Source organism: Typopeltis vanoorti, chromosome 1, assembly GCF_054136105.1.
Source record: "Typopeltis vanoorti isolate ZY-2024b chromosome 1, IOZ_Tvanoo_1.0, whole genome shotgun sequence".
Classification (NCBI taxonomy): domain Eukaryota; kingdom Metazoa; phylum Arthropoda; class Arachnida; order Uropygi; family Thelyphonidae; genus Typopeltis; species Typopeltis vanoorti.
The window spans coordinates 127479967-127493367 of record NC_143549.1 but is presented as its reverse complement, the minus strand read 5'-3'; positions in this window follow the sequence as shown (position 1 = coordinate 127493367).

Here is a 13401-nt window from a genome sequence, read left to right as displayed (position 1 = left end):
AGATATGTGGATGATGTAGTGGTGATGGCAAAAAGTGAAAATGGGTTACAACAAATTGTTCAAAGAATTGAAAACTCTTGTAGAGAGTATGGACTAAAAATTGACACAAAAAAGACCAAGATAATGATAATGGGTAGAAAAATAGCAGATAATGTAAAAATAAGATGTGGAGGAAAGATTTTAGAAGACGTGGATAGATTTCAATATTTAGGTAGCTGGATCTCAGAGAAAGGAACTTCAGAGTTGGACATTGGAAAAAGAATAGGTAAAGCTAAATCGGCATTTATGGAAATGAAGAGAATTTCAATAAACAAGAACACTAAAATAGGTGTTAGAACATTAGAATAGTTAAAGCAACAGTTTAGAGTATTGCAAGTTATGGAAGTGAGTCATGGACACTCAGAAAGAGAGATATGGAAAGAATTAATGCATTGGAAATGTGGTGTTATAGAAAGATGGAAAACATTAGCTATACAGAGAAAATATCAAATCAAGAAGTTTTAAGACGAGTTGGGATGAAAAGAACACTGCTAAAGAATATTATGCAAAGAAAGACCAGATTTGCAGGACATCTTCTCAGAGGTTCTTCGTGACACCTGACAAGAACTATATTACAAGGGAAAGCTGAGGGGAAGAAAAGACGTAGATGACCAACTAGAGAGTGGTTCATGCACATCGTGGAATGGACTGGTTTTAGAATGATGGAAGCGACAGACAGAGAGAAATGGAGAAGAGCTGCTCATCTGCTACAACCCTCTTGCTAGAGGATGCTACCGGACGACGACGACGACATTATTTAAATAATTCAACATATGGGCCACATGCCATGTAAGTATGGTCAACCTATTATGGGCCGCCAAAATTGCACGTTTGAGCAGCATGAAGGCCGCCAGTTGCCGACCCCTAACTTAAAGAAAGACTCAGTTAAAATGAGTATGCAAAATATTAACGCTTGGTTTAGCGCACATTAGGCAGTTCCATTTTCAAGATGAAATGGAAACTGATACCAAACTGAAGATGGAGTAAGAATGGCAAAGTTTTAAGGAGACTGTTAAAAATGCTGCCTATGTTACCTTATGTTACTTGATTCCACAATCTTCTTGATTCCACAAACCTTGTATTGTTCAAACAATTCAATTTTCGAGTTCTGTAATTAATATCCTCAACTGTTTCTTTGTTATTCTTCAGTGGGATGAAGGTAATCTGCGAATTAAAGTTCTCAGATTACCTTCCAAAACACATTTGAATGAAAATCTCAGTTCACTTCCTATCACCTAACTTCACTTGTCTCTGATATTCTTCTGATTTCTTGATTCATAATTTATAAATTTCTTATTTACATTACATTTCTGAGGTTACTTTATTTGATATCTGTGTAGTGTACAAAAAGGCAAAGGACGAAGGGCATTCCATAGAAAATGAAACGTTGACAGGGTTATGGGATGATGTACAAGATAAGAGTTGATATAGTATGTTTTTGAGGCGGCATTGGTAAATGTCCATGTTGTAAGAATTGTGAAGATTAAGTGGTATTCTGACAGGTGAATGAGTGTTTTAGATAATTACTGTCAGCAATATTTCATATTCGAATTCATTGCAATTTTCAACGTCGATTGGCTTTTTTATATGAATGAAGGAAAAATAACTGACTGGAACAAAATGAAAATTAATATGTTGATAATTAAAGTAAATATTTACAGGACGAATTTCTTCTTGCAGTTCCTCGGAAGTTGAAAGACAAGTCCTACAAAGTGAAAAAAGGAAATGAAATTAAATGATTAAATGATCACAATTAGTCACGTGTTCATGCTGTCGGCTTTTAGTGGAGAACTTCGGTATTTAAACTTACTTTTGACAAGATGTTCTGTAGTACTTGAGCTACTTCCAAAAATACTCTTTGCTGTTCGAAGTGAGATTTGTGCAATGACTTGACTTTATTCCATTTGGTTAAGTGATCTTTATCTACAGCATGTTTCACTGATTCGCTTTTGGGTTTGAAAGGATCCAAGTGTTCTTTAATTTTCTTCAGTTAAGATGAAATTTTTGTTCAATAGTTTATGGAATGTTCTAATCCTGCGTGGTTTTTAGAAGTTAGGCCAATCTATCAGTTTATCATTGATATATGTTATTCATATAATCCAGTTTTTCTGATCCCAGCATGTGATTTTTGTAAGATATTTTGCAAGTTTTTTTTTATCATATCCCTCGAATGATGCCAGTAGAGATTTATTTATGATCTCCAGGACGAAATTCTCTTTCGCGGAAATCTTCTAAATGAGTAATTGCTAATGTGAGTACTTTGGCCCAGCTAAGTCATGTTTCTTGGGGAATCAGTTTGCAGAAAATAACGCTTCAGAAGAAAAATAAGATCAGAGTGATCATCAGAATTACGAGAATGATAATGATATTAAATTAATGAAGTAGAATTAGGCAAGGAAACCTTCACTCATAAGATAATAAAGAGGAAATTTTATACCTGACAGTGTCTGGTATGGAATGTCAGCTTGACTAATGTACATGTACCGTCTTAGTGATGGAAGCAATCGTATGAAATATAGTTTGGACAGCTGGTGTGGATAGTAGTTGAAGAGGCTGCCACTTGAGATTCTGTGAGAAATAACTTTGATTTTTAGTTGCATGTAAGCGATTCGCGTTGTTTAATGCTCGTATTTAATCCACATCTGTTGGTAAAGTGGATGAAGGAGCATTTTTGTGTTGATATTTGCTGTTTTTTGATATATTTCGTTATATTTTTGTTTTCTGCTCTATTTTTGAGGTTGGTTTTTGTGTCGTTTTGCTTTTTGTTTTCTTTTTATTTCGTTGTATTTTTGACATTTATTGTGGTTTCTGTTATATTTTGACGTTTCCTGATAGTTTTATTAAGTTTTCATGTTTAATTTTTTGTGGGAGATTTTCCTCCAATCTGCAAGTATTCCGCAATTATTAATAGCATATTTCGTAGTAGAATATATCAGGAAGTTAATTACAGGAGAGAATTGTCCAGCTCAAGGATGAAAGTCATGAATGTCTTCCATTTTACAGTGCATTCGCGGCCATGACAGTATTTATTACATACTCTATACTAGAAATCCCTCCACGCACAATCTGGAAAAGTAACGCAGCAGGATTATTCGCTAAATGATTAGGAAAGCTCTTGAGACATTGCTATCAAATACTGTCTCATATACTACTAGCGGAAGTCCTACGGAATGGCTTTACTGCTATACCCTGGAATGGAGGAGGGGATACTGGCTCACTAGTAAATTACTGTGGTTTATGTTCAAGGCGGTGGTATTTCACCGTGCGATGAAAGTTATCCGCCGTCTAGAGATGTAGCTGGCATTTCCTTCAATGCTAGCGAAGATGTGATTTTAAGCAGGATTACGCAACAGTGTTGAAACTGACCACGTTAAGCTGAGGGTTGATTGAAGAGAGGATATGTGTTGCATATTCCTACCGAATAGTCCCATGTTTAAAATGGTCATCTTTTGCTACCAACACGGTTGAGGCGAATATTAAGGATTTAAAAAATGACATGAATCATAATATGATAAAACTATATAAATGGTTTGAAAATAAAGGTCATAAAATTGGCAAAGTTGAAACTAAATATAAGTATTCAGTTTGACAGATAGATAAGAAATTACAACATACGTGTGCGCTATGATACTAAATATAATCACATACAAAACTGTAGCTGTCAATAAAAAATTAAACTTAAAAAAAATAATAATTGGGCTAAATTACAGCAAATTAAATGGTTCTTAAATTACTAATTTTTAGCAAACAAAGTGAATTAGTTTGAATAGAATATATTATGGTAACAATCTGTTAGCGTTACGTTTCAATACGTTTGTACAATTCACGGTTTAATTCCTCATTTCAATGTGGGATTACTTGTTGCAACACAGATTACTAAAATAATCTTGTTTTCGATAAAAATGCAAGACAGAAATTAGTATGACATCTTAATACATTGTCAACAAAAAAAAAACTATTTATGTGTATAAAATTTGGAAGAAACAAAAACTATAAATTCTCCTTTGTGTAATGTAGATTATGGTCTACGCCTCAGCAGAAAATTTCTTGTAGTTCCTGGAGCAAATGAAAACAAAATCAAAACGAATTTTAATATTTAGCAAATAAAGCAGTTATCCGATGAGATGCAAGCAGTTTGTTCAGATTATGCATTCAGGAAAGATTGCGAGACTATCTCATGAGCCTAAATGGTATTTTATAATTATTATAAATTACGAAGTACTTACGCTGAAAATAAATATTTATTAAAAGCTGAAGTTTTTCTCTTTTCAAGACCATTCTTAATGCATTATCAAATTAGAGACAAAATACAACAGAATAGCAAATGAAAATTACACTGTCTGTTTATATTAGAGTATATTCATTACAAGAGGAAATATCGATCTGTAACTATTAGAATTCGAAATAAGACATCGAAATTATTATCATTATTATCAACTAATTTATTATTTAATAGTCTTGAGTAAGCTAAACCTTCCAATATTGAAACAAAAAAAAATGTTTAAAATCGTCATTTTTGCTAAAGTTGGATTATCTTCACAGAGTTCTTTACACAATTTGTCTAATAAAAATCGGATCCATTAAGGGACCCAAGCAATCTTCCCTGTAATTTTTGTACGCGTATGTGCACATAAAATCATTTTGTACGGAACTTTCCAATCTCAGACTCAAGTATGCGGTAGTTTGTGTTCACAATAGCAAACGTTACAACCCATAAATTCTTAATCTAATACTCACGCATAAAATTGTTGAAACGATCTTGTATGTTGCATGCCAAATATTACTATACAAGCAGCCAAAATGCCTATTCCTCTAGGTATTTAAATATTGCATATATATACAGGTTATAAACAAATTACGTCACATTTGTCCAGCTAGCCACCTAAATTTAAATCTCTTCTTCTTCTTCTTCCTAACATGGAATATAGGCCATGTGGCCTGTTCCCGTCTCATGCCATAAATTTAAATAATTTTTTAAATTTCGATAGTGACATTCTGAGGGTTCGACATACTAAAATCGTTAAAGTATTATTTCTCATATTAATGTTGTACTTTTGTCGTCTAGCTATAACCTGTAAAATTGAAATAAATAAATTAATTCAGTTAAACTGCTTAGCTACAAAAATCCATCGTAGTTTGTCACAGTTCAAGTGATTGTGCTGGCTAGATAGTAGACATCCGAAACAAATATGTTTCTGCGATTTGTTGACGTCAGCGTCAGTTCGCCCACACTGTCTGAGCTAAAAGTAATTAATTATAGTGTATTAAGTTGTAATAGATTACAGTAATATGGATTAAAATGAGTAGCGCAATTTGGAAGTTGAGTAGTTGGAAGGACCTTTGTTTTTCGATTGGAAAAGAGGCTAGTTTTTTTTTACCCTCGTCGTAACGAAAGGAATCTTTATATCAGCTTTTTTTCAATTGAAGATGAGTTACTAACTCTTATACTGGATGAAAGGCGTTCTTTGATACGCTGGTTTTTCATCCTGCATACAGTCAAATCGGTCATGAGAACACATGCAATTTACAGACAAAAAATACTGTTGTTTTGGTTGAAGGCAGTAGATGGCTTCGTATGTTAACAGTAATAGTGGCGTGTATTGTAGTTGGAGGATTGGCTGGAGAAGACAGTGAGTTGTGTATAGTGGAGTAGCATGCCTTACGCACGATGAGTCCTTGGAGACTCCCTGGAGGTGTCACATAATAATAGTAATAATAATATTGGAGTGTAGACATTGGAGAAATCAATAAATAAAATAAATGACACTCATGATTTATCTTTAAAAACTAGCTAGTTAATAAAGATTGTTGTAGTGGTATATTGCTCAATAAGGCAAACTAAGCCCATGAGTCACGTATATTTATCAATTGCACGTAATCTCAGGGTCTTTTTTTTTGTGGTGAAAAAAAGCATGTTTTCAAAAGTAGCCATGGATCAGACAGACGTATACTCGTAAGTTTGGCTCAAGTCTTTTAATCATAGTATACGGAACTCTGAAATTTGAGAGGCATCCTGTCATTCTCTTCCAATGAAGACAACATTATTGCAGAGAGAGAAGGGAGAGAAATTTTATTGTTTATTAAGAAAGACTCTTAATAAGCAATAAAATAGCTGGTAGACCATGACTAACTTAAATACAATAATATGAAAAATATACTTTCGTATACAAAAATCCAGTCTCAATTCCATTGAACAACCGAGAAATTTTGAAGTAGTCCGATCAAGACAATCACGTTCTTGAATCATTAACATTTCTGCATCACAGATATTAGCGACTCTTTGGTAAAAAAAATCTCAGAATCTTACTTAATATGCGAAAAATATTTATGAAATCAGCCTGTTTCATATTTAGTCCCCCTCCTATGTTCGCAGGGAGCCTTTGAGATGCCAGTTTCGTATGATACCCTGGAATTAACCAAGATTTGTAAGCAGTGAGACGCTCCATCATTGTGCTAATTACAATGAATTAATTATTAAATTATCAACTTCGTGTTACCAAGAATTGATAATCAGGCGAATACTATCGAATGAATTTGTTTCGTTGGGTGAAGTGAGTTTTCTTTCTTTCTTTTTCTTTTTCTTTTTCTTTTTTTCATTACCTCACCCGGCGTGTGGTACTCTAAGGATAGTTTTCCGTGTGTGTTTTACATTTTTCTCTATTTCTAGTCATCCTCATTCTTGTCAATATCAAAGATAGGCAGTCATTATAGGTAGGATGGTTTTGCTGTTATGGCATTTGTGGGGTTATGCAGACTTGAGTTGTCTCTGGCATTCCAAAGAAGAAACAGTTAGGCATTATTGCAAGAATATTAAGATTAGTTTCCTATTGATCAAATCTTCAAAGTTTTTGATACCTTCAACTTTCAGTAGGTTGCAAAAGACTAAATATTTTTTATCCCAATTCCTTCTATGAAACATTATAAACATGCTCCATTACTACCGTGGATAGACTAAGGGTTAAATAATCCGAAAACTGAAAGTGCAGAGATCTTTCATAGAGAATAAACATGATACAATTTTTCAATTCACTTCAAACCTCCATGAGAAAGGGTGATATGATGGTCACACATCAGGGGATAACTGAAACCATCTCTTATCTAGGCTTCTTTACAGGCTTCATAGAAAATTAAATAAAAATAAGCGAAATAAAATCTTATTTATTTAAGTTTGAAGAAATCAGTTCTCATGGACAGCATACCTCTTTCTATAAATATATTTTCTTTGAGTCAATCTAATGTCACATAAAGTTTCCTTGGCAAAAAGCAGTTTTACTTGTTTAGTACAATTGCCAGTACATGTTTCGTTTTTAAAAACAAATAAACAAGATGCTTTAATTCACTTAGCAGTGAATTACGGCACCTTGGAATCCTTCTTAATTACAAACATCATTTTCAAGTGGAAACAACAGCAAAGTTTGACTTTACAGGAATAATTACTTTTTTTTTATCGTATCACATCAGACATGAGCAGTTACAAATATTAAGAAGGATGAAAAGATCTCTTGATTATCTACGTCAGAACATAGAAATAGACGGAATGAAAGAGGAAGGGAAAAACTTGTTTCTCCAAGACAGAAGACCTCTCTACCAGATCCTCATCAAATGATCTGGAAATGGCAAAAGCTACCACACAAGTTTCTCCACATCTTTCCATGATTTGTATCGAAAGGTAAGTAATGTTCTTAGAACACCTACTGTGGATATACGAGAATGAAGTAGAGCGGTGGTCGCTAATTGGTGAGTCTACTTTCTGATGAAGTTGACTGCTGGGTAATATTCTTCCTTATCGTCGAAAATATGAATTAAGGACAGTATTCTGATAGCCGATTGTTGTATTTATTTATTTATTTGATTAGGCTGAATATAAGCTTACTTCTGTGTGTACTGCAAAGCAGATAACAGATGAGAATGAAAGATTGTAAGGAAGATAAAGGATGAACAGTATTTTCGGAGCACAAGTTTTAAGCACAATGGGATTTCATCAATACTTGAAAACATATTGGTGTCCAATTTATTCACGATTCTAATTGAGGTGTTTTGATCAGGATAGCAGAAACAGTAATCCGACTATAAGAACAAAGACTAGAAATCACGAAGGTAATCTCATGTGACACTGTTACAGTTTCGCAGGATACAAAAGAATAACTCTGATGGTATAAATAAAAATGCTTAATCGCTTACATCCGTTAGTCGGATGTGATTAACTCAGTTAACTGAATTAACTGAATTTTGAAGTGTTTCAGATGCTTAAAATGGCGCTTCCACCACTCTTATATATATCGAAGAATTCTGTCTAATATTATGGTTACTGTTATAATCCTCTTTTTTTTTTCTAGATTCTCTCAACACTCTGATCATTGACTACCAAATGAGCATGTGGATAGGTTTCCATAACTTGGTATTAGACCACGAGTACTACTGGGTAGATAATTCTCCCATAGACATTCTCCCATAAACTGGGCGCCGAATCAGCCATCTCCAGTTTACGAAGATTTACAGGTGAGAAAGAAATAATCCATATATACGCGAGTATATATTTATTTATATCTTTAAATGAAAGAGTATGATGTATTTCTAAGTGCGCAATTCATAAAAGTGCTCTCTTATATCATTCCGGTATGTTAAAAAGTAATAAAAAAGTATTTTATAGTAGAGCTGTTTCCTCTTTTGCGAAGCCGTCTCATCATGCTACTAAATAATATAAAATCCCAGGATTTTTATATAAAAAATACACTGAAAAACATATACTTATATAAATGAGTTTTTTTTCGCTTTTGTTTTTTTTTTCAGTTAACAGCGGATACTTTCAAATGCGAAAGAAGTTTTTAACTATTTATAATGCATATTGCAATTAGCTAATTAATATTTATGATGCAAATAAACAGCAATAAACACTAAACCTTTGTTTTCCTTCATAAATAAAGGGAAGTCCTAATTATTATGAAGTAGAATAATTTAGTGAAAATGTAATCACTTCATGAATATTTATTAAGAATAAAATATTACGTATTGCAATTTAAATAAAATACCATGTAATAAGTCCCAAGGAACATTACATTATAAGTGAATAAGGCGACAAGGCAATTATCTGTCCAGTCTGGTCAGTCTTATCGCATCAGGGCAATGTTATGGTAGTGAAACTGGAAGCAACAGTTGAGATCCTTGGAATTAATTTTACTGAATTATGATGGCACGGAGATTAGCGAATGGGTGTAGGATTATGGTAACTCGTAATCATGCTTTAATTAAGTATGCATATAATATCATAGCTGGAATGTTGCCACGTAAGGAAAGGGATAAGGCAGTCAAGAGATAAAGCAAGCGGAAGAGAAAAAGACGATATAAAATGATGAAGTCATTTCTTGGCTTCTGATGACAAAAGAGATCGGAAGTAATGATTCTCGGAAATTGTCTTTGGGATTTTCGGATATGCACAAGAAATGAGTATTATTAGAATATTTGGATAATGAACATAGCTAAGGAATAAGTAATTCCTTAACTATATTTAGGTTGGTGCCATGTGACTTGCCTGGGCCACATTGAGTAAACAGGAATTGTCTTGGGCCGGATATAAAATGTATAATATTGTTAATGTATATAAGTAACAAAAATTCCTTATTTTTTATTATAACCTTAAAAAAGAGGGCAGAATAACCACAAAATTAGTGAGATATATGACCTTGTTTAAGTGAAACCAATGATCAATTTCCGGATGTTCGATGGATGGGGTTGCAATTCGTAGTGAGCTTTCAAGGTTCTGGTCAGAAATTTTTCATCAAAGTTTACACTTCGTATGATTCATTCTTGAAAATAGTTGTTCACAAATGAACGTACCACCAAAAAGCAATTGTGAAGCGAAGAATACTTTTATCTGGGAAGATAGTCTTATAAAAATCTAGCAAAGAGACATGCTCAAATTTTTCTTTGAATTGAATATCTGATTGCGACTATATGCATTTCCGTTTGAAAATTCGAAGGTAATGTATTTATGTCGACTGAAAATGGTCTGAAAACCTTGAAACCTATTCTCAAATGCCTGCATCAAAACGAAAAAAAAAAAGACATGGCATACTAATGTTAAAAGTTTAAGATCTTATGGGGCCGCATTACTAACAGTCCAGGGCGGGTTGGACACCCTTAGTCTAGATCAGAGGTTCTTAACCGGTGTTCCCCGGAACCCTTGTGTTCCGCGAACTGGTTACAAGTGTTCCGCCAGTGAAAGATGACACATGATACAGTTCTGATTGTAATTGGTTACTCTGATCCTAACAACTGAAGACTTCTATGAGCGCTGACTTCTAAACCAATAGAATATCGTTTATAGGTACTATTTTTCATGGATAAAAATTTAACAATATTGGAAGAAAAGATTCCAAGCTACTTTCCTTCCTTAAATACACGCAGTTATGACAGGATGCGAAATCCATTTGGCACAGTTAATACATCGAGTTGTGAATTTTCGTTACAAGAAGAACAATTAGTTACCTTATCAACGGATGGTACTCTAATATGAAATAACTCTTGAGTAATTTTGGATTTTTATCCAAGCCGAATACCCAGCTCTCTCCACAAGGGCACTGAAAATTTTATCAGTTTTCAACATCATATTTGTGTGAGCTCGGTTTCTTAATATTAACCAAACTAAAAAGAGTGAAAGACTTACTAACATAGACAAAGAGATGAGTGTTGCTTTATCACGTATTAGACCTGATATTGCTGAAATCTGCAAAAGCAGACAAGCTCAAGTATCACATTAAAATAAATTCCATTTTTATAAAAGGCAAGTTAATTCATATTTTTATTGTTAGTTTTATGACCCTAATGCTTTTGGTGTTCACCAAATTTTTCTTATAATAAAAAGTGTTCCGTGACTTCGAAAAGGTTAAGAACCACTGGTCTAGATGAAAGATATAGAAAGGGTCATATATTTGCTTGGAATAACATTCTTGTTAAAATGCTAAATCATCCCACCATAAATATTACATCCAGTAAGGGTTAACATTTGTTACTTAACTAGTGTTATACGTGAACGATATGTTAATATCGATTCAAATTAACTTTCAGGGACAGAGCGTGGAGATGTTGTCTAGTGATTACTGCCTTGGAAAGTGGAACGATGCCCCATGTACTGATAAAAAACCTTTCATTTGCCAGAGTTATAAAGGTAAGTAATTTTTGATACTAAGGAACAGTCGATAAAATTTGGTACCCTGGGGTACTGCAAATATTAACTGCTTCAGAAAAGGTAAGTTTGATTTATGATTTTTGTCTGCTGCTAGTTAGTGAAAACAGAGAGAGAGAGAGAGAGAGAGAGAGAGAGAGAGAGAGAGAGAGAGAGAGAGAGAGAGAGAGAGAGAGAGAGAGAGAAATGGAATTCACAAAAAGGGGCTTGAATTAATGAACTGTAATGTTAATAGAATAGCTCTTTTAATTTTATTTTCACTTTTATATTAAAAAAAAACTTGCAAAAATGTAGAGCAATTTATTTTAATCGCAAAAAGACTGGGCTTTTATTGCAAGCATAAATGTTGTCGTTATTCGATATTCTGGCGAGACAACAGTGTATGAACCGAGTCAATCACATTCGTTCAAGTTGTATTCGCGTTTGGGTGTTTTAGTGAGTGTGAAGTTCACACTTGCTAACAAAAATTAGAAGAGTTAAAATTGAATAACACAAATATTCCTGACTGAAAACATTACATTTAAGAAAGTATTGGGATCTAAAGCTTTGGTCGGAAAGACCTGGTTTCGATTTCCCTCAGTGACTTGAAGAACCTGGTCGCTTTCGAAAAAAGGTGAGTTAGCCGGTCTCATATGGTGGTAGGGTTTTTTTCACCCGGAAACCAGCGGTTTTTCGTCCCCCAGAACAGGCAAACCAGCCCCGTGAACACACGCATCTAAAGACATAGGACACACCTGGAAGCATAATGCTAACCACCTTTTCCTCGAGATGATTGCGAAATCCAAGAATACTTGGAAAGGCCGTGGGCGCTTAAGTACCTGTTAGACCACTGATGGGATTGGGATCTAAAGAGAAATTCTCGGAAATTACAATGCAGACATTTTAATAAAGCAATGCGGCGCATGGCTTACGTGACAAGCTGTTAACCAAGTTGAGATATGTTAGGAAATATCCGCACTTTGTGGATATTTCCTTAAACCTCATGCAGGAAATGCTTTTACGCAGCTAGCTAAGTCGAAGTTCAAAAATTATTTCTCACATGTTTCACTCACCTGCTCGAAAATATTCAGGAGGAATAAGATGGGGCTCTTCGTCGACAAGTTCCAGGGGCTCTACATTGCTGCGTTCAAACCAAGAGTAATTAAATATTCGGTTTTATTATACAACATTACCCAGTTGAAAAATTGTACTTTGAACTATAAATGTGTCCTGTCTGAATTGTATAATTGCTTGGATAATTCAGCCGGTATTTCTGCATTATCCCATATGGCACAGCATGGGATAATGCTGTGCCATATGGGATAATGCTGTGCCATATGTGCCATTTCTGTCCATGTGTCACATCCTTCGACGTGACACATGGACAGAAAGCAGAGGAGAAATAACGTTGTGCCGTATCATATAAAGTATTCGTATTGTAACACATTTCCACCACCACGTGTCACAGCTGGAACAATGCAGTCTCTTGAGAAGCGCTCACTATGATGCCGAGAGATAAAGACTTCTCTAACCAATTCAAATGACAACTGTGAGATTCGTTGTTTCAGAAAACTTCTTTCCGATCCTTCTCAATCCCGTTTCTTCGAGACGACATCATTGTAACCGTTACTAGCGAAATTGTTGCGAGCAAAATATTTTGGGTACAGTGCATACACTGGAATAATTAGAATGAGATTTTGTGTTGCCACGCAACATCTCATGGCAAATCTCCTCCAGATTTTTCTTACCGGAAACTTAGATTTTCTCATCCGATGAAATAGACAAACCACCAAAAGAACGCAAGCAATTAATGGGTATAATACCCTGCGGCTTCATAGCCTTAGGTGTTTTAGCATAATTCGAAATAGTCAATAGCCCAATAGGAAGTCTGGTTCTTGATTCAAACCTGATATGGCTAAAAGTTCCTTCTATCTGTTGTTCCATAGAGTTATATCTTTGAGAAGATGAAAGTATTAAAATGCACTAAATTTAATTTTTAGTGAAAATTTAAATGGATAAAACAATAGAAAGAGAGAAAGAAAATAAGAAGTATTGTGCAATCTTATTATGCCGCTATTTATTATTATTATTATTATTATTAAACTCTCCTTTAAGCTAGGAAAGTTTTGTTGAGTTCTTTCCAATTAATCAAAGTAGTTATGGAATGATTAATTATTTTCTTTTATCTGAAATATATTACA